Source organism: Rhipicephalus microplus, chromosome 5, assembly GCF_043290135.1.
Source record: "Rhipicephalus microplus isolate Deutch F79 chromosome 5, USDA_Rmic, whole genome shotgun sequence".
Lineage (NCBI taxonomy): Eukaryota > Metazoa > Arthropoda > Arachnida > Ixodida > Ixodidae > Rhipicephalus > Rhipicephalus microplus.
The window spans coordinates 54,857,769-54,879,701 of record NC_134704.1 but is presented as its reverse complement, the minus strand read 5'-3'; the positions used below and the strand labels follow the sequence as shown (position 1 = coordinate 54,879,701).

Below are 21,933 nucleotides of genomic sequence, written 5' to 3'. Positions count from 1 at the left end.
GGGAAGAGTTGGGGATAAGAGTTATTTGAAAGTACCTTAGTAACCCGCGCTTCGCCGATGACATTGCATTCTTGAGTAACTCAGGGGAAGAATCGCCTTTCATGATTACTGAATCATACAAGGAGAGCAGAAAGGTAGGTCTTAAAAATAATCTACAGAAAACGCAAATAATGTAAAACGACCTCAGAAGAGAACAACGCTTCTAGATAGGTAGCAGTGCACTTGAAGTTGTGAAAGAGTACACGTGTACCTAGCACAGGTATAGTAACCGTTAACCCAACCACGCAACAGAAGTAACTAAAAGAATAAAAATGGGGTGGAGCACATTCGGCAAGTATTCTCAAATTATTACTGGCAGACGGCCACTATTCTTCAAGAGAAAGGTATATAACAGCTGCATTTTGCTTGTACTTACCTACGGAGCAGAAACTTGGTAGCTTATAAAGAGGGTTGAGCTTAAACTAAGGATAACGCAGCGAGCGACGGAAAAAAAAATTGGAGGTGCAACCTTAAGAGCCAAGATGAGATCAGAGTGGGTCAGTCAAACCGGGTTTAAAGATATCCTAGTTGAAATCAGGAAGAAGAAATGGACATGGATCGAGCACGTAGCGCGTAAGCTGGATAACCATTGGTCATTAAGGGTAACTCACTGGATTCCCACAGAAGGCAAGTGCGGCGAGGTGGGAAATTTAGGTGGGCAGATGAGATTAGGAAGTTCGCGGGTATTAAGTGGCAGCAGCAAGCACAGGACGGTGTTGACCGGTGGTACATGGGAGAGGCCTTTGTCCGGCCGTGGGCCTATTTTTCTCCTGCTGTGGCTTTACCTAACTTTCTGGCAACTTTCGCCCCCCGCCCACCCTCTTTGTGTCCTCCGCTGGCGCCACCCCTGAGCCAGCACAACGTGGTAGCTGAGAAACGAAGTTCCAAAGTGGAGGGACCACTCGATTGCCACAATATATACGATATTCTAGAATATCAAAAGCTTTGTCATGCCTGTCTTCTAATATTGAAGTCGGTATACCGCAGTATAGCTCGTCGGTCAGTTAAACACAACAATAATTTAGACTCGTTAGCAGTTATATTGCAGAGAGAGCTTTCGGCAGACAATGACGATGACCTTATTCAAGAAAATAGGCATCGCGTTGTGTAACAAGACAAACTGTGGTTAAGAAACATGGCCTCCGTAGCGGCGACCTTCGTTGTTCCGTGTGCCGCCTCCTATAATACGTGCCCCACGGAAGGTCGCGATATACCCAACACTATATAGCAATCCGCTCCGTTTGATTTCGTCCCGAGCTTTCTATTTCGACCGATATCGATCGCAAGCGTACACACCTTGAGCGAAGCCCTGGCCATCAAGATACGGTACTTAATCATGGGCTCTTCTAAGAAAGACTTCAACCTTGTGCATTTCAAAGTGTCCTCGGAGTCGTGACCGCAACTCAGGTACACGTGGTGCTCGCCCGCGTATCGCCGCTGGAGATCGTGGTGCGATCTCTCGAGCGATCTCTGTGTCCGTGACGACAAGCGATATAATGCAAGGTTGCCGCACTCTCAAGATCGTCGAACGTGACGGGCAGCTAAACTTGGTGGTGGCATTGGTGCCCTCGCATGTCATCTGCATGACTTGGTTATTTCTTTATTTGTAGTGTTCTATAAAGGTATAATATAGCCTGAGCGGCTTTCATTAGAGCGTTGGTAACATTAACGCGTAGCCCCGCCGCGGTGGTCTAGTGGCTAAGGTTACTCGGCTGCTGACCCGCAGGGCGCGGGTTCGTAGCCCGGCTGCGGCGGCTGCATTTCCGATGGAGGCGGAAATGTTGTAAGCCCGTGTGCTCAGATTTGGGTGCACGTTAAAGAACCCCAGGTGGTCTAAATTTCCGGAGCCCTCCACTACGGCGTCTCTCATAATCATATAGTGGTTTTGGGACATATCAATCAATCAATGATTAACGCGTAGAAATAAAGTACACGAGCGCTCTTGCTTTCTTGCTTATGTTATGTGTGTGTGTGTGTTTGTGCGTGCGTGTGTGTTCACGTGCACATGCACATGGTCACGCTGTTATAGCAGCATGAACAGGGCAGCCAAGGAACTCCCGCTCATTCTGAGTGTCGAGCTCATTAGCGGCACTGCGTACCTTGTGCGCACACACACACACACACACACACACACACACACACACACACACACACACACACACACACACACACACACACACACACACACACACACACACACACACACACACACGCACACGCACATTGACGTGGTGCACTGCACTAACTGCTGCTCGCTTTCTCTCGAATGAAACCGGTCCTCACCAAACTTCTCGCGCAGCGCGCCCACTCCCTGTCCAGGAGTTCCAGTGTTACCATGTATAAGTTCTTGCTCGCATTCCTACACACCATATTGACCGGTACTTACGATTTCTTTTACTCTGCTTGCTTTTATTTTCTCGAATGATGCATGTAATCGTTTTTCACGGTGCATTACGGGTCGTCCCGACGAGCTTCCCATAATTCATAATATAAAGCGGCACTGACTGCTTCCTGAGGGTGTGTGAGGAAGGGACGAACGTTGCCTTTCATGCGTCGCTTGGCCCGCGTGCGTATGCTTCTCTAGGGGACTATATTATATGGCGATTAGATTATCTACCTCTATTCCGGTTTATCCTGCCAGCAGGGTAAGGTAGCGAGCGAAGTAAAAAGCTAGCTAACCTCCGCATCCTTGTGTTTTCTTGCTTTGATTCTCATAAAAAGGCACCACCAAACGGCGTTTCCGCGGACGAGCTAATCTATAGAGTCAAGTTGGTATACTAGCGACGCATATTGAGTTCTAAAATACCGTTCTCAAGTTTATTGCACAGTATGCGATGATGATGTTCTTGTTTGACCTAACGCATGAAAAATTTTTCTCGAGACGCAACGAATGCCACAGTTAAAATAATTCTGATATACAGTAATTTTGACAAAGCACAAAAGGAAGGGTGACACGGGAGAAAAAGTCGCGCCAGCATGCGTCAGGTCTTTGAACACGCGTCATGACATGCGATTACCCACTCCTGTTGCGATTCCTGCGAGCGTTAGCGTTGCTATACTGTGCAATGTTAGCACGCTCTAGGGTATACGTTACCGCTGCATGCTTACACCCCGAGGCAAGAAACGCATCTCATCCAAACGCCGCTCCCGACTTAGGTCACCTGTCAGGCCAATTTAAGAGTAGCGATCTGTGCCTTGAGGACATTTCTACAGCTGGCGCCCCGCGCCGGAACCATTGACGAAGCTGCGACATTTGATGAAGTGGCGATTTCGCGCTGTGCTTGAAAATGCTATACGTGCAGGGACGACTACAAAATTTGACTCAATTGTTCCCGCGCAGAAATGCGTATTCTCAGAATGCGTTTTTTTTTTTTTTTGGCGGCGAAGTGCCTAAGAATGTGGGCCGTTCCCTCCTCTGTAGTAATAGTGGTTGCAGCGGTAGTATGTAGCCACCTATATAGTTTATAAATTGGTTAATATATATAGCGTTGTGTGTATATGTCATAGGAAACATTATCACTAGATGGCGTTCGTAATTTGCGTATAGTTGACACTTTCATATAGTTGAAGGGAGGACGGACGGACACGGACGGACAGACGGACGGACGGATGGACGGACGGACGGACGGACGGACGGACAGACAGACAGACAGACAGACAGACAGACAGACAGACAGACAGACAGACAGACAGACAGACAGACAGACAGACAGACAGACAGAGGCTTCGTCCCACTCATGATCACTCACTCCGTTGATGTGCTGTGATGTTTCTTTTTTTTTTCCCGAGCGCGAGAGGTGGGTGAGAATACCTTTAGTAACCCCCGTATTCTAGAACGTCCCTTCACTCAACGCCTCACCTTGACTTTAAAAAGTTGACGGGAGCGGCGTCTCTATGCAGAGCAAGCCACTGCCTATCAGCAATCATCTGCAGCGATTCTTGAGAAGAGCAGCGCCATTTTCAGTTGAGCAGTGGCGCAGTGCCCGACTCTGTCGAGTGAATGACGAAATTGTAGTCGAGGAGCGTTTGTTTGTAAGCGTTGCAGACGTCCCGTGTGCTGAGCCATGGCCGCTGCTGACAGACTCCACGATAGGCATTTTATAAAAGAAAATGTGTTTCGAACGTCGCCTCGCAAGCTAATTAGTCGAGAAAGTAATACTGGGCTAACACAATGAACCTGGGGTATTGAAGGCATTGAACGCTGGTAACAATCCTAGAATAGCAACCTCACTGGTACAAACGTGCTGAGAGCCGATTTCGGTCGAGCTAACTGCACCCATTCATCTCCTGAGCAACGCTGTCAAGTCATATCACGTTTACAGCTCCCCCCTCCCCCCCCCCCCCCCCCACACACACACAAACTCTGTGGGGAGCCTATAGAACGCCGCATTTGCAAGTGAAGTGCGTGCCACGTTCTTTATTTGTCCTCATATGCAAAATGCGGAAGTCGTCTGCAGGAGCTCCGTAGATGCCGTCACGGAAGCGAGATAACACCATCTATCTATGAGATGGAAATGAGACGATAAGGAAAATGCCACGTGTTTTGCTTTTTCCAGCTCTTTAACCGATATTTATGCCTTTAATGTCTCTGCTGCCGACGTTGACGCCGTTCGCGCTAACTGTAGCCGTCACGCCCTACAGAAAAGGCAACTGTACACAGAATGCCTTGATCAAACGTCCTTGCCTGCGTCGCTAAGCTATTTTTGTCATCCGTTATACTTTCGTTGATACAACGGGACGCTAATTAGCCGTAGCTGCATCTATTCCGACGCCTTTTTGTCCGAGCTTCGATATTGATCTCTTTTCTTTCTTATTATACTCTTCGAATCACAAGAAACCATGCAAGGCCACGCTGATAGAGAAAGAATCGTCAGCTGCTTCTTTTCTTTTTCTGCGTTTTCTCAAATCATGTGCTCCTCTGTATCTACATATCGTTATTTTCGTTCTTTCTATATTTGAATTTACCACCATTCTGCTACACATAAGCAACCATACGCCATTTATACCCAAGCCTGCGGCGGCTGAATTCAAGTTTCTTTTCACCCCCACCCCTCTCTCTTTCTCTTATTTTTGCTGATTTCATTATTACGATTCGGCAGCGTTTTCGGCCGACATTTTTCGCGTTTCTCTCTCTCTCTCTCTCTTTCTCGCTGTTTAGTCGCGCTCGCCGAGGTACTTTCGCGAGAAGTGCTGATAGAGACGGATCTAGCAGACCATTGCCACAAAAGAGCAAAACAAAAATTCGAACGAACAGCAAGGCGACGAAGAAGAAGTGCTTGCAGCAGTCGCCTGTTCGTATAGCAGGCCTAGGTGCGTGCGTGCTGGGATTCGGCGAGGAAAGAGCCACACCTCGCAGCAGAAGCAGCCCGGCTTTTTCCCCCCGAGGCAGTGGGTCAGCCACCGGAACGCCGTCTTCGATTCGGCGGCGGCTCGGCCCTGTTTCTTATACCGTGCCTGAAGCGACGACGACGGCGACTCTTTGGTGCAGTGGCGCCAAAGAGTCGATGGGACACTGTGCCCAGCGTGGGATCTTTGCGCATTCCGCGAAAGACAGAAACACTTTCGCGATGTTGCTTTTCTTGCACTGCATGACTGCGCGAATGTTATTGGACGTCCATGTAGTTTAACACCCGTACAGGCCCACTACGGTGGTTTAGTCGTCATGGTGCATGAATTGCTGACTCGCAGGTCACGGGATTGAATCCCGGATGTGGCAGCCACATTTTCAGATAGGGGCGAGAATGCTTGACGCTCGTGTGCTTAGCTTTAGGAGAACGTTACAGGGCCTCGGGTGGTCGAATTTTACTGAGCTTTCCCACTACGGTGTCTCTCATAATGGTACCATCGTTCTGAGATATCAAACAACATTGAGTATTATTCTGCAGTTGCACGCTCGTGGACGACCAGTCGACAGTAGCGACAACGGCGAGCCGAAGTCCAGTGACAACGGCGAGCCGAAGAAACGGCTGTACGCAGAGCAGCTTCAACGAGGCAGTGACGGAAACGCGTTCACTGGAATAAACGCCCGCTTTCAACGGGTGTTTCCGGAGCGGCTTCAACTCGAATTTCTGCAACCAACCGTGGCCACAAATTTCAGCTTCGCTGGTTAGCCATGCGTAAGCATGGCTCGAGTGGGGACTCTTTTACAGTCAATATATTCATCGTTTCCAGCACCACCCCAAAAGCTTTCGTCACTTAGCGTGGTTTCACCGTGTCTCCTAAATGGGACGCCTCGCAGGCTTTAAGGACCGGTTCCCCGGTTTCGCACAGCTTCCGTGTTCAGCCTACCGTTGACGATGTCATCCGGTGGCGTCGTCATGACGCCACGCTATGTGACGTCACGAATGCGGTGATCTCTGACACCGTCACGACGTCGTATTGCGGTGTCATTACGCGGTGGCGGGCTTAATTAATTGTGTTAACACCAACACCGACTGTCGATTTCCGCATTTGATGAGACGTCTAAAGCTTTCACCTGTTTAAACCAACGCCTGCCGCTGTGATAGGCATGGTCTAATAAAATACAGCGGAAGCAGAATGCTTGCCATTCAAAAGCAGTTTCAGCGTCGCATGTTCCGCTCACGTGAACTTTGACAAAAGTACAAATCCTTTGCGAGCAGCTTATGCGTACACTTCAATGAAGGAACGAAAGTGCCAGCCATTTGGGCACTGTGCCGATGGAGACATTGAATTCCACGCCATCGCGACATCTTAACATATACGCCGAAGCCACTTCAAGAGAGCGCTATAAAGTTACTTTCATCTGTGAAAGCGGGCCCACTGTATAATGACTCTTTTATTGGCGCCCATGAACGCCCATCGCGATACGGTCGACTTCCGACAGGGTTACGGAGCCCACGCGATCTCGGCTACGGCACACACACGCCTCATTTGCAATGACAACGTCCACCACGCCGACGGCGGTGCAACTATACGACCCGCTTCTATCATCGCTCTATAACGCGTGACCCTTTATTTGGTTGCTTTCTTCTTCCTGTTTAGCGCGAGGTCCTTTTTTATGGCTTTTTTTTTTCGTATCTTAAATGCGACTCATACAACTACGGGAGTAGAATGGCCAAGAAACGACCGGGTGGGATTGCTTCGATACATACCAGACGGCTCTCAAACGGAAAATCACACGCCCAAATTCACCTCACTGATCAGTCCCCCGTTTTCGCCTCTGAAATTCAACCTCGATGCATGAACAAAATGTAGTCACCGCCTGTCGCATGCACGCGCACGCACGCACGCACGCACGCACGCACACACACACACACACACACACACACACACACACACACACACACACACACACACACACACACACACACACACACACACACACACACACACACACACACACACACACACACACTGGCGTGGCAATTCGTATTTCTTGATTCCACTTCAGTTGGATCCCACGTGATTTCCATGAGAAGTCGTCGGGGCGACGGCGTTCGTTTTTCGCGTTCGCTAATTTATTAGCGCTTTCTTTCGCTCTCACTTACGTATAATTTATTTCTTTCGTTTCGCCGAGTACGAAACAAGGTGGAGAAGGACCTTGACTCTCCCCTCCTCTCTCTCTACACAGTTCTGTAGCAACGTTGGGCTACTCTCCTTCTCTCTACATTTACGAAGAGGGAGAGTGCTCTGGAGAATAGTGTGAGGAGCGAAACGCTGCTGGACGTTTCGAACGGCCCCGGAGACGACTGCGTTTATGTTTGCATTCATGGCGCGCGCGCACACAAACGCACAAGAAAACGCGCACGACGCCACCACACCAAGCTCGTTTTGTTTTCGCGTAGCACCATAGCGGCGCCGCAGAGGCGGCGGTGGCCGCTATTTCGTTTAGTTTTTTGTACGGCTACTTTCTTTTATGCGTGGCATCCGGGCCCGCGGCGATGTGTGTTGCGGCCGCACTGCGACATACGCGTGCGCGCACACACACACACTTGTATAAGGCGTATGGCTACGGGGCGACGTGGAGTGGTTTTCACGCACGACAAATCGCGACAACCAGCGAGAGACCATGGGAGGCACGGGTGTTTTCAGCTGCCCCTGCTGCGTCGAAACAAGACTGTATCGACGAAGATGAAAAGAAAGAAAAGAAAGAAAGAAAGAAAGAAAGAAAAGAAAGAAAGAAAGAAAATAGAAAGAAAGAAAGAAAGAAAGAAAGAAAGAAAGAAAGAAAGAAAGAAAGAAAGAAAGAAAGAAAGAAAGAAAGAAAGAAAGAAAGAAAGAAAGAAAGAAAGAAACCGGCATGCATGGGCACAAAACCAAGCAGGTGTCACCAAACTGGCAAAATACGGCAGGGCCCAAGGCTGGTGGGAAATATACGGCCCCGAATCGGCGCAGTATAGTCGTGTGTTTTCACGCGTATGGAGATCACCTTGCATTTCTTCCAAGAGGAAGCGGAAATTAAGCGGCAGAACCAAGAATACCGAAAACATCTGTTTAAAACGTGCATTTTGTGCAGCTGTGCAGGAGAACTGAGCAAGCTATACTCATAAAAAAACATTGTGTAGCACGCGTAGCGCGAGCGGACATGCCTTGACTGACTTCTATTAACAAACATTCATGTTCCGGGTAAAATGTTCGTAAACCGAAAATTCTCCAATATGTAACGAGGGAACTTGTCAGGCCTGACGGAAAAACGAAGTCCATTTGGGGATCAGGGTGATTTGCGTACTTGAATGGGCGTTAACATCACATGCTCGAGAACTATAGCGAGGAACTCGCTTTAAGTATTCTTAGTGCTATATAGTGCTTTAAGTATTCTTAGTGCTATATTTAAGTATTCTTAGTCACTGTGACCTCACGACGAGGGAATCGATTATTCAATCTTGTATATATACAAGTTGTTTAGGCTCTCTTAAACTTCTCTCCGTGGCCTTTCAAGTACCCTATCAGCTGGGGCGTTGCCAGAAACTTGTTTCGCGGAAAGGGGGAGGAGGTAATGTCAGGGGGAGAGGGTGGTGAAGTCTGATATATGCGTTCTTCCGCGCGCTTTTGAATTCACGCGCGAAAAATTAGGGGGGGGGGAGTGAATTACTTATTCTTCTCCTCCCCACCTGGCTACGCAAATGCTTCGTTTTCCCCGATACCGTTCACTTGAACAACTATTCATTATTTGCTCAGAGTGGTAGCTATCATGGCACGTCCAAACATAGCAAAATTCCAGTTTCATAATCTTTGCTTGGAAATGACCTTAAGGATGGACCTTTTTGACTACCGAGATTATGGTTTGTTTGGCAGTCCATGGTACGAAAACTCGACGCCAGCATCATAACTCGGAATGATACCAACTGAGTAAAGCAAGCGTGCTTGAAAGTGAACAATTAGCTTTCATAGCGTTCCTCGGTGATGACGACGACGACAACAACAACAACAACAACAAAGCGATAACACGCGTCTGAAATCGCGTCAGACCTCGTTAGTATATTCTAACTTCTAACCATGCACTAGACTAAGTCCCTCGTTTTTGCCTCGGCATTAAACATGCCCACGCTCGTATGATACTTTGACTTGAGTCCTTGGATATATTATTGTTTTTTGAATGGGGACGTGACATGAACGCGACACGCAGGCGTAAAAGCACATGATCACATTTGCAAGTGTGGTGAATTGCATAAAATCAAATCTGAGTGAAACATTGGAACATTTCCCGTGCTACCATACTATAGTTTTGTAAAAAAAGAAGAAAAAAAAAACAAGGCCACATTTGCGAACTCATCCAAAACTGTAGACGCATGAGAACCCAAGATATTTCGCGCACGTACAAGTAATCATTTCTCACCGGCATAAAAAACCGCTAGTTTCTACTCTTTGCAGTCCCCGCATGCACACATCGTTCCTGTGAAACGAGAGAATTGTAGCAACCTTTTCCGCTTTTCTCGGCTATTTGTTACACGTATTGCTCGAAGCAAACGACCACATTTGCTTATATGGCCTGCCAGGTTTCCCTTCCTTTTTTTTCTTTTTTTTTTGTTTCGTCACACACCTGAGCGTGCAAACGGGTCGCACTAATCTGGCTTCACGGCATGACGCAGGTACCCCGCGGCAATGCTGCTTCGTCGTGAGCGGCTCGGGCCGGTTCGCCCCGTTCTCAAAAAAAACGCAGCGCTCCGGGTGACCTCCGAGAGCACTTAGCGCACCGAAACGCCGATAAGTCTGAACCGCAAGGACAGCGAAATGAACGGCGCGCGAGAAAAACAAAAAGAGAGAAAAGTTTGGTTTAGGAAGTGGGAGTCCTGATAGAGTTATAAGCTTATCGTCGTCTCCAGACGCGATCGCAGTGAGCGATTGTAATGTAGAGGGAAAAATAAATTCCAGTGCGTGCATTTGTTCTCCTTACTCTCTTTTTTCTCTGCTTTACGAACCAAGCTGGTCCAAATGTGGGAATGAAAGGGTTTTGAATACCAGATCAGCGGTGCATGTGCGCGTTCGTGCACTGCCGGGGCTTAAGGAGTACTACGAGCCTGTGTGAGCACGACATGCAACTGACGACATGCAACTTTCTTTTTAGGGGCGAAGCTCCTTAGGGCGTGGGCTGTGCGTCCCCTGTAGCCTGTATGTAGCCACCTCTAGTTTAGTTCTTGCAGTGTTCACTAGATGGCGGTACCGTCTCCTGTATGTAGCCACCTCTCGTTTAGTTCTCGTAGTGTTTACTAGATGGTGGTACTTGTAGCTGATGATGAAAAGATGCAAGATGTTATAAACTAGAATGCGGTACTTGTAGTTGATGAAAGACGCGAGATCTTATAAAATAGGAATGATGTCACATATGGCGCGTGTCATTGGTTGAAGGCAATCGTTCGATTTAGTGCGGCGACGTACGCTAGGGGGAGCGATGTAATAAAATCGAGTGGGCAAAATGTACAGAGGATTCATGGTTTACCAGGTTTACCTCCGGAGCTTCGTCCACTCATCATCATTCACTTCGTGGATATGGCGGAATTTTTTTTTTCTATTCTTCCACTTCCCTCTTCCCAGCGTTAGGTAGCCAACAGAACATGTCTCTCGTGAACCTTCCTACCTTCTTGCTTTCGTTTGGAAACATGGAAATGAGAGGAAAAAATCCTCCTTTCCTCTCGCTTCTGTGTTTTAATCTCCTTTTTTATATCCCCGAGACAGTTTCTACGTCACTTAACCCCGCTATTCACGCTGATTACAAAAATCTCTTCCCCCTTTGTCTCTTTTTTCATGTGTTCTGTGTTTCGTGGGCACATGGCGAAGTAAAAACTCATACTCGGCGTATCCCCACTATTTACCCTTGTTCTGTTAATGTATTCTACTAACAAAGCACCACGACGCAGTGTCACGAAGGAGGAGGGTAAAACATAGACGCGGGACAAACTGAGACCCCTTGAAAAAATTGAATAGAAGAACAGGCATCTCCTTCCCTTTCGAAAAAAAAAGCACCCACTTCCCCAAAGAGAACTGTGAAGAAATGATAATGCATTTCTTGCGCCGAGAGAGGGCACCGTTGCCGTCAGACATCCGCCTTCACCGACTTCTGCCATCGCTTATAAAGGCGCCCAGCCAGCGAACGGTCAAGGGTTTGGAGCAGGCGGACGGGAGAGTGGGGCGTCAGCGTTCTCGGCTCGGCGTCGGCGTTTCACAGAGGCGTCTCGAGCCAAAGCTGAATTTGCTCGAGCACACATTTTCAGATGTTGAGAGGCGCCCAGCCAGCGAACGGTCGAGAGAGAGGCGCGAGCGGACGGAAGAGTGGGGCATAGGGAACGGTGAAAGGAGAAGGGGCAAGGCACAGCACCTACCCTCTCCCACACTCTTTCGCGCCGCATGTTCCGGTTGGTACTGGTGAGGATAAGCCAACACACACTGTGTGTTGGTTAAGCACTCACGCTCGCAGCTGTTAAGCACTCATGCTCGCATACAACGCCGGATGTCTGACATAGCCCGACTAAGAAATGGATTTAAAACTGCAGAGCGCTCGATGTTGAATCTGATGAACCGTCACATATGTAAGTTGCGAGCAATGTAATTGTAATGCATTCTATAATACTTTCTGATAGAAACAAAACAAAGTAATGTGTTTTGTGCGAGCACATTATGTTGTTTTGCTATTGCGGTGGAAGCCTTCCCCAACCCTCCTACCACCTTATTATGAATTTATGTCTACGTCACTGACTAGAACGAACGAACGCTTCTCCAGTTCCCTGGCACGCACCACCGGCACTGCTAACAACTGCTGATTTCCCACTACTCAACTTTTCCACAGTAGCTCGCCGCTTTTTGTTCCTTCTGCGTGATATGCGTGCGTAACTGTCGTTGATTAGCGACGCCGAGTCGAGACGCGCACGAACGTATCAGTTTTAATCGGTCGAAAGAGAGGAACCAACGACCGGGCTTGGTTTACTTGTTCGGTGGTTGCCTCTTTTGACCTCCGCTTCCTTTCCTCTCTTTCACAAGACCGCACCGGCTGGAAAGCGTGTTCTGAGAGCCTTCCTGTGTTCCCTCAAAACACGACCCGGCGGATGCTGGCGCCGCTCGTAGTCTACTCTGACACGCATTTATCGGTTTAGTACACCATGTGACTTCCCCAATCCACCTCCCTTTTTTTCTCTCTGAAGTGTTGTTATTCCCATTTGCGGCTTTCTTTGTGCAGGGTGTCGCCGATTTTTTTTTTTTTTTTTTTGCTGTCAGCTAGGATGGCATGGTTCATGTCATTCTGCTATCTTTCTGAAGTTCGGCTGCGGTATAACACTGTGGTGCAAAAAGGGACGCCGACAGCACATATCCCGCCATCTTCCACTTAAATCCACGTGGCATATACAGTGGAATTTCCACGACATCAATGCCGACCTTGTCGTCGGTGCTGATGATGGGCTTGATTATGGGCTGGGAACCTTGACAACCAGGTGCACTATGCGTGGGCGATTTCTGCGCCACAGCGAATAGTGAAATTGAAAAAGTCTCTCCCCAACGATGGGCGCATTATGATGGACTGAAGTGGGCTTACATGAAGTTGCCATTACATGAGTTCCAGCGTTCAATAGTACTTTCTAGCAACTGATGTGTACCCATGCCTAATATAAGCTTTGTTTGGTGTCTGTGATCCCCTCGTGCACATTTTTAGTGAGATGAGCTGTGAGGCGAAGCTTGAAGTTCTTTTATTGTGTAAAAGGCCAATCATTCAGTACAGCCGGTACCAAATACAAGGAGAGGCTCTGCCGTAGTCAAAATTGACATCTGTCTGTCTGTCTGTCTGTCTGTCTGTCTGTCTGTCTGTCTGTCTGTCTGTCTGTCTGTCAGTCAGTCTGTCTGTCTGTCTGTCTGTCTGTCTGTCTGTCTGTCTGTCTGTCTGTCTGTCAGTCAGTCTATCTATCTATCTATCTATCTATCTATCTATCTATCTATCTATCTATCTATCTATCTATCTATCTATCTATCTATCTATCTATCTATCTATCTATCTATCTATCTATCTATCTATCTATCTATCTATCTATCTATCTATCTATCTATCTATCTATCTATCTATCTATCTATCTATCTATCTATCTATCTATCTATCTATCTATCTATCTATCTATCTATCTCGCCCTTTTACAAACCCTTTTTCACGCGTAGGATGTCAAACTGCCCAAAGTCAAGGTAGTGTTCCCTGTCTTCCTTACTCCGTGTCTCCATATACAAACACACACACAAACACACACACTCGGCATTTAAGCTTATCTTAAAAAAAGAAAGAAGGAAGGAAGAAAGTAAATAAATAAATAAATAAATAAAAAATAAAGAAAGAAAAAAGAAAGAAAGAGATTCGGGAAACGAGCTGATCGAAGCATTGCTCGTAGTTCATTGATGCCACCACGGACCGAAGCTGCAGCCTTCACATTGACAGTGCGACTGCTCATTAAGTCGGATTGTATAACTCGCTTTCGGACTGTTTCCTCGTTCGCCGCCTTCCCGCCGATTTCGAGATGCTTCCGCCATACGAAAGGACCGAAGATCGCCTCACCTCCGGTGGCTCACCCGCAAAAGTCAGCTCACGGAGCGGAACCGAAATCGACGGGAGCGTTAATACTTCGGCTGCCACAGGAGAGCAGCCACATTTTTTTTTTTTTTGACCCGAATAAGAAGCAGTGTTGTGTAACACTTGCTCGTTGCCAAAGCGGCAGAGTCGCTGTGTCGTCTAGACGGGTCGACGCAAGCGTCGCAAGCTGCGCCAAGTTTTTATTTTTTCTCTTTTCGCTCTCGAGATCTTTATCACGTTTCTCTATATCGATGCAACAGCTTCATATCGTGCAACTTTTACGAGAATGCGGCAAAACTGAGCGCGTATATGCAGAGCTGGGCAAGGATACAAATTGGCGTTAAAAACACCACTAACACACACAAAAAAACAGGTGTTTCCAAGGACGATTGACTGGTGCCTTATTTCGCGGAAGAGGGTCGATCTTATCGAAGTATTTTTTTTTTTTGCCCGCCTAACATATACCCAAGACTTGAAAGATCGCATACATGTCCTGAAAGCAAGCGAAGGACCACAGTTTGGAACCGTGCAAAAGGAGGCGGGGCTTATTTGTTTTCCTTGGCTAAACATCCAACACAGCCTAAGTATGACTTTTTCGAGTAAAGAAAATGCTTTTTTTCCCTTTCCTTGTTAGTCACAGCAGAAGCTTTAGACATTGTTAGAATATAATATGCGCTCTGAGAAACGTAAACCAAAAATTACAAAATGAAGAAAAGAAAGAAATAAAGAAAAGAAAGAAAGAAAGAAAGAAAGAAAGAAAGAAAGAAAGAAAGAAAGAAAGCGAAACGTCGCACTGATAGGCGCGCAGAAGGTGCTCTTTTTTTTTCATACTTCAATACAGTAAGTAATGTTCTCGAGTGTACTTGAAAGAACGCAGTCGGACAATTTTTCCTTTCACCTCTTCATTCCAACATATGTATACAGATTTTGTTAAATCTCATGGTTTTCCGCACAATATCTTACATAAAGTAATGCCTGACTGATTCATGAAGTAGCAATATTAGTTGCCTGTCCGTAGTTCACTCTTCGTAGTCTGTACAGATGGCCCGTAAATTTATCTGGGAAGCCCTATACACAAGCGATTTCTTCTCTTATTGTTTTCGCCCCCACTGAATACAGCCGCATCTGATGGACGACGTCCGTTACAGACAAGCACGGTCGAGCAGTTCATGCATGCTAACTTCACGGCGTTCTTAAGGGTCCGTGTTCAAACGCCTTAAGCTAACAATTTTCGCTTGAGAGCGTTTGAGCCAATCATCATGCGGGACATGTCGCCATAGCGAAGCCGCTTGACCAATGGGATAACGCACTTTATATATATAGTGAAAGACGCAAGAAAGTTGTGTGAATTTTGCGTCCGCTGCGTGGATTTCAACAATACTTAATAAGGAGTTTTAGAATAACGTTCGCAGGTTTTGCGGGCGTTGCTGTAGTTGCAGACGCCATATGAGTTTTAGAACAGCGTTTACTCCCCCTAGAGAAAAGTCTAGGAACTTTCGCCCCGACCGCAAACCCAAATGCACGGAAGCTACACATAGCACTTTGCGGGCCTCGCGCGCCGCGATCGCCGCCCGCTATTTCAGATTTTCTGCGGGCGGGCCGTGAACGCGAACGGCGGCTTGCGTTATGACGCATGCGCAGTGGCAGCGACCACACCGCAAGGACTCGTGGTGCGCTATTCTAAAACTCCCTATTAGAGAGTTTTAGTACAGCGTACGCTGCGTACGTGGCGGCGTTGCGTACGTAAGGACGCCACGTTCTGCGTAGTGCGCATGCGCAGACCACAACGCGCACGTATCGCGTTACGTACGCAGCCGTTACGTACGCACGCATGAGATGCGTGCGTGCGTACGTATGAGCTGATCGCCCCGCTCTCGAACAAGTTCGCGACAGCGCGAGACTTCGTTTTGCAAAGTGGCGGCTTGGAAGGCAAGCACCGACCGGCTCTGTGGCTTAAAATATGGCCATAATCTAGCTATAACACTTGTATTGGCTCACATTGGCTGTCAACAACACGTGCTTCTATTTTGATCTACCAGATGACGCAACACGCTTCACGCTCATTAAGTACGCGGGTACTACGGCGTACTAAAAGCCGATTAGTGGCAAACAACGCCACGTAACGCAAGGCGCTTGCGTGATGCGTACGTAGCACCATTCCGCAGTACTAAAACTCTCTATTACCTGACAAATTAAACAGCACGTGCGTACGCGTGTACGCGTCCGCGTCTGTGCGTTTATGTGTATGTGCTCTCACGTGGTTGTCTGGGCTTCTACGTCCTCCATACCAGCGTAAATCGCTGTGTGTAAGCCTCCATACGTTTGCTTCCCTTTACGCTTACATACCCGGCCCTTTCATTCAATAAGGCTTGCGGAGACGTTCGCCAAACATCCAGAGCTCTCAATTAAAAACGATCACCACGAACTCTGCAAAACCGCCGCTCCACTGCACGCGAAGCAAGCTTCTGCAAGCCTCTCCGTCACATTCAGTCGTCGACTATCCGCCGAATGCTAACAAGAAAAAAAGAAATGAGCCACTGTCTGGTATACATGCCGTCGATCTGCTGCCGCACGTTTGCCCGGCAAGCTCTCTTATATCCAAAGCTACTGCCCCACTATACCATAACCCGTACTGAAGTATATATACCCGTGTTCGAGATAGCTGCGGGGCGCGGTTTTGTACCGCCGCACGGATAAGATGGAAGACGCGGTCGCCAAGCGGCGTGCGCACGCTACAAGCCCGTCCCCAACGTCTCTTCGGCGAAGGCCCCAATGCGGCCGGCCGCTGCCTATAGCCAGCCGTTCCAATTATCTCGGCCCAAAGCGCTCGATGACGACGACGAAGGAGTCCGTCTAAAACAGGCGCCCCGAGAGTAAGTAGCGTGTAGGAAAAGGGTGGAAACATTTTTTCCTCGAGCATGGACCGTTTCGAACGAGTCGCCCACCTGGAAGAGAATCGTCGTATTTGCCTCTCGACTTTGTGTCGCGTTGGCATGTTCGGTGTCTCTCGTGTTTATTATTATTATTTTTTTGGATACGTTTCGTTTCTATATCGTCCTGTCAGATCGTAAACAAGCGTGAAAGCCGGCCTGCTTGTTTCGGGCCCGATGTTGTGAGCAAATTAATCGTTAATAGCGCCATTAACGAAGCACGCATGAACGCAGGAAGAAAAAAAAAAACAGAAACAAAAACTAGTGACGTCGAAGGCGCGTTTCGAAGTTGCACGCCCATTAGAGGTGGAGGAGTGTTTTGTAACTCAAATTGCGGAGATTACGTTTCAGATCACGGCATTCGAATGACAGTGGAGTGCGAAAACGTACGAGTGCTGGGTTTTTTGTGTGGACTAAAATTATAAAAAACGAAGTGAATATAATCAGGTAGTTTAGCTCTATTCCGGACGCCTGACTGGTTTGCGAGTTGCTCAGTGGAATCTAAAGAGCGGGGAAGACCCACGACAAGCGATGGTGGGGGGGGGGGGAATAAACGGCAGAAAAAATTTGATACCCCCCCCCCCCCCCCGCCCCCGAATCTCCGTATCATGCAGGCACGTAATTTTACTTTACAATGTGAATGGGATATTTCGCTGCGTTTACACTAATACTGACGTAATCAATGTGTCTGAGAAAATAGTGCGTCTCCAACACCTTTCCGAGTGCCCGGAGCATGTGTAGTTTAGTGTCTTTGTTAAATGAATTTCATTTTATCTAGACATGTGCAAATATACGAAACGTATGGTGCCAACAAGACCGAGATAAAAAAAAATACCGCGAAGGCGTCTCATGTCACGCAGCCTACTGCACCCTGGGTCATGAAACTCGTGTGGGCTGGCCAACGAAGCTATAAACTTAGAGACCCCGTGACCTTTGTGTCAGCAGCCGAACACCCTAGCCCGTGATCCACCGAGGTGGACGGCATGTCTTTTTCACGTTCACGCTCATTTCGTGTATCGTATTCATGTGCAGTTTTTCTATGAAACGTGTAATGAACAACACGTCCGAATGCGGAAACACACTCGTAGCTAATATTCATGAACGGATTCCTGCAATCTAGTGTAATATGACCGGTGATGTATCTATGAGAATTGCAAAGGCATGAAGGAAATTGAAGCCCGCGATGATAAAATTGCGTGTAACACGTGAGAGTCATGCTGGGTATAATCGACTGGCATGTGCGTCTGGTCACGAGACTTCTTAGCGTACGTGTAATCAAGAGTAGTGAAAACGTTATTGTCTTCATAACTTGATGCTTCGGTGTGCGGACTTGTTACCACACATAACTGTCGCAATACGGAACAGACAGTTGTTTGCAGGAAAGCTCTAGAATAGAGAGATACATGGTATGAAGAAAGGCAGGGAGGTTATCAGAAAGAGCACGTTACAAGACATCTATAGGGCGTGCCCTCTCGTTCATTTCGCAGACCAGCGCTCACCACAATACAGGAAAGGGTAACGGCACCTTCCGTTGAAGTCACTGGTCGGGCGTGGTTGTAGTCTAGCACGCCTCGTTGTACATATGTATCAGTTATCAAAGACCGAGACGTCTAGCTTAATTCGCACTTTCAGAGTCCCCTACGTCGATAACATTCACCGACACCAGCTCTCAAACGTCTATTAAGCTAACGGCTCTGCGACACTCCGACACTGAAACCTCAGTTTATTCATGGCTACCAAGGCGTGACATCGCATTAGGTATTGTTTATCTGCTACTGGAGACATTAGATATATACATTCACGCCTTAGCGAAATTGATTGGGTGACCGAGAAAAGGAGAGATACGACTGAAATTTAAACGGCGCACGTTGTGCAAAAGCGTCAACGAAGTTAGAAGCGACGAAGGCTCACGTGTTGCCTTACGGTTGCGTAGTGAGTTCTTTCCCGTTCGCAAAAAAGCAAGAACTATGGCGTAGCGGGCACACTACAACGCTATTTGCAGACGGGACAGACGCTAAAACGGACAGAGAAAGACGGGGCAGGCGCTATTTCTTGGTCCACATTTTTTTTTCGTGTGCTAGAAAACTACAGTATGACGTATGCCAACACGCCCAAAACACTACCTTACTAAACTTTCAGTTGGCATTTCATAGATAGTTTTGAACGGCCAGTGTTACACGCATGCATGGTTGTTAAGTTTCCTTACGGCCCGGTTGACGCCTGCACCGAAAAACGAAGCTAGGATAGCAATTGAGAAGACGATGCGCTCGAAGCTCGATCACGCTATCACGTTCTACTCCTGGAGGCGAAGCTCGAACATTTTCCAATGTTATTGCCTCCTAAATTTTGTGACTGCATGTTTACATATATAGACATGCGCCCACCAGTTGTGAGTCTGAAGGGTATCGCACCGGCCGCGCGTTATGGTTGACCATGCCTGCCTTTCCGTGGTTCTCTCTCCCTCTGTATTTAACAAACCCGAGGGCTTAGATAAATTTATACATGAGAACATAAAAGTCGCAATTTCTACAGAGATAACGGTCACGTTAAAGGAACACTAAAAAGTAAAAATCAGTTTAGGTCTATAAATTGCACACCGAGAACTTCAATGTCGCTAATGTCACCATCACATGTTAATTGATAGAGGTAGAAATCAAGTTCAATGTTTCTTTTCTGAATTTCGCGCCAAACTTTTTGCACGTGATGTCACGGATTTCAAGGCGCACTTAGCTTGTTCTGTCGCAATTGTTTCGACAAAACTTGCTTAAACTTGGCGTGTTAAGTCTACTGGCCCTTCAGAAGAAATTTTACTTCATTTTAAACGAATTAGAGCTACGCAAGCTCTGGTATAGCACCGTTAAAATATGTGACGTCACGGCGAATGGTGCGGAAACTTGAAAGGGGCGTCGCCAACCACATTTTCTTTCTGCGCGTTTTCTCGCTTACGACGCGTCCTACGGCCTCAGGCTTGTTGTTTTTGAAATAGTGAAAGAGTAGTTTACTAATATGAGGAAAATCGTTATGCTCTTTAGTGTCTCTTCAAGTTGTTGAGCTCTGAGGAGTTGCGAAAGGGAACGTTCAAACACACGTTCATTTCCAGCATTTGTTGATAATTCCCATTTGTGATTCCTAGCTAAAGCCGCAACATGAATATGGGACACACCGTAGCGGGGGTTTAAGTACATCAGCCACACTGTGTTCTTTGACGTCAATGTTCATTCTACCGACTGTCCCAAGTAAATCCTCGTTAAGCCCACGGTAAATGCACGAAGGAATACGTATTCTTGAGTCTCCGCATCGCGCGAAAAGTAAAGAGCCTAATAAACGTCTTCGTACGTCATTACTATGATACCATGATGTACTCGGGAATAGAATCTAATTTAATTTGGCTTTCCATGACCAGGATCTCGCCCCCATGCAGTGCGTGCGAGGGAGCAAGAGCAGCTTCTTAAGTAGTTGAAGCCACAGGGCACCTTGCACGCCCAATGCATCGTATATCAAAGACACGGCGTGTTATATCGGCAGCGTGTTAGCAGTGGCCAATCGATCAAGGTGTATAATCAATTCCCGCATGCGGGCGAGGTAAGTTCCGAACGAGACCGAAACCAGTATTCAGCTGTTCTAGTAGGCGTTCTATCCTTTTTTTTTAAACTCGACTCCTACGCTTGTAATCCATAATCGCCGGGTGCCCCCGTTAACCATACGCACATGCAGAAATAACTGTCCAGTCTTGATCACGCACTATCCTGGACTGGTCGCGCATGCATGCGGTACTCAGCTATAACCACATCTGCGGTCATGCGGCCGTGATGCGGATGATGACGTTTTACGAAAACTAGCTGGACTGTGGCGTGGCAGTATAAAGATTGACGTCGCTCCCTCTGCAGTGAATTTTTGGGGGGTCGTGACTATGCACCACAACCCAGAGGGAATCATAATGGTACCCAAAGTAGCTTCTGTGAAAAAGTGTATATAGACGCAATGTTAGGAAGGAGACGCGATATTAGAAAGCAGATGTCTTCATTTTTGCAGTATTCAGGGATTCGCGTTACGTTCAAGGAGCGCGAATATGCCAGAGACGACGCTGAGAAGTTTGGCGCACTGAACTTACCTCGCCGATCTTTGGAGAACAGCTGCTTCCTAGCACACCCTCCAGCGGAAAATGCCTGCAGGCGACAACGGTCTCGGCCTATTCCAGTCAGTGCAGATAAGGCCTCCTTGTCACTTAAACACGCATCCGAAATCCGTGAATGATTTGATGTTGCACTTTCTCAACGGTCCTGAAAATTCCAGTTGCTTCCTTGTCTACACCACTAACAACGTGCGCAGAGATGTGAAAGGTAAACCGGTGTCTCACGTCAAGAGTGCTTCCGGATGTATGGCAGAGGTTTTGCTCCTGTATAGCACAGACTCCAAACTCACCAAACCGTGTCAAGAAAAAAATCGCGGCCAGAAGCTCACAGAAAAGGCCCACCGTGTGAGGATTTGTAGGCGGTGTCAAGCGCACAAAGAAAGATATCCGCGCAGCTTCTGCAAGTGACAGGGCTCTACGTTGACGATGTCCCACGCCGGCGGCGCAGCACCGGTCAAACGGCGATGTCGACGACAAGTCCTCGTGCTCGCACCACCACACACACGCTGCCCCGAGAGAGAGGTGGTCGCTCGGGCCGTGCGCGTAATCCACGTGCTCGACGCGGTGTGGTTGTGCACCCAGAGAGTGTTTCCCGCCGACACTTGGAAGAGAAAGAGCAGGAGTGGCGAAGAGAGGAAGGGTGTGAAGGGGGTGTAGCAGCCTGGCGAGAGGTGTAGTCGCGGTCGCTCTCCCGCCGCGCAAGCACCAGGCGACGGCCTTGCCGAGGACGAACGTTTTCTTCGACGCCGGCCGTCGAGGTCTCAACCGGTCTGCACGGCGCGCGCCGGTCGAGTGACTCCTCCCGCGGGCCATCTTCGGATGGGTCACGTGGCGCT

At 47.9% G+C, this 21,933-nt stretch overlaps 1 protein-coding gene across 2 annotated transcripts in view; it reads right to left on the bottom strand.

The window, feature by feature from the left end:
• The window catches only part of LOC119174527 (endothelial transcription factor GATA-2), a 306,263-nt gene that overhangs the window by 169,086 nt on the left and 115,244 nt on the right, over positions 1-21,933 (bottom strand). Inside the window, exon 1 of one of the 2 annotated variants that reach the window (XM_075895496.1) lies at positions 21,077-21,705. The exons of the other annotated variant lie outside the window; for it this stretch is intronic. The gene's annotated coding sequence lies outside the window, so the exon portion shown is untranslated. Of the gene's footprint in view, positions 1-21,076; positions 21,706-21,933 lie in introns of those variants that run through there. 2 annotated transcript variants of the gene reach the window in all.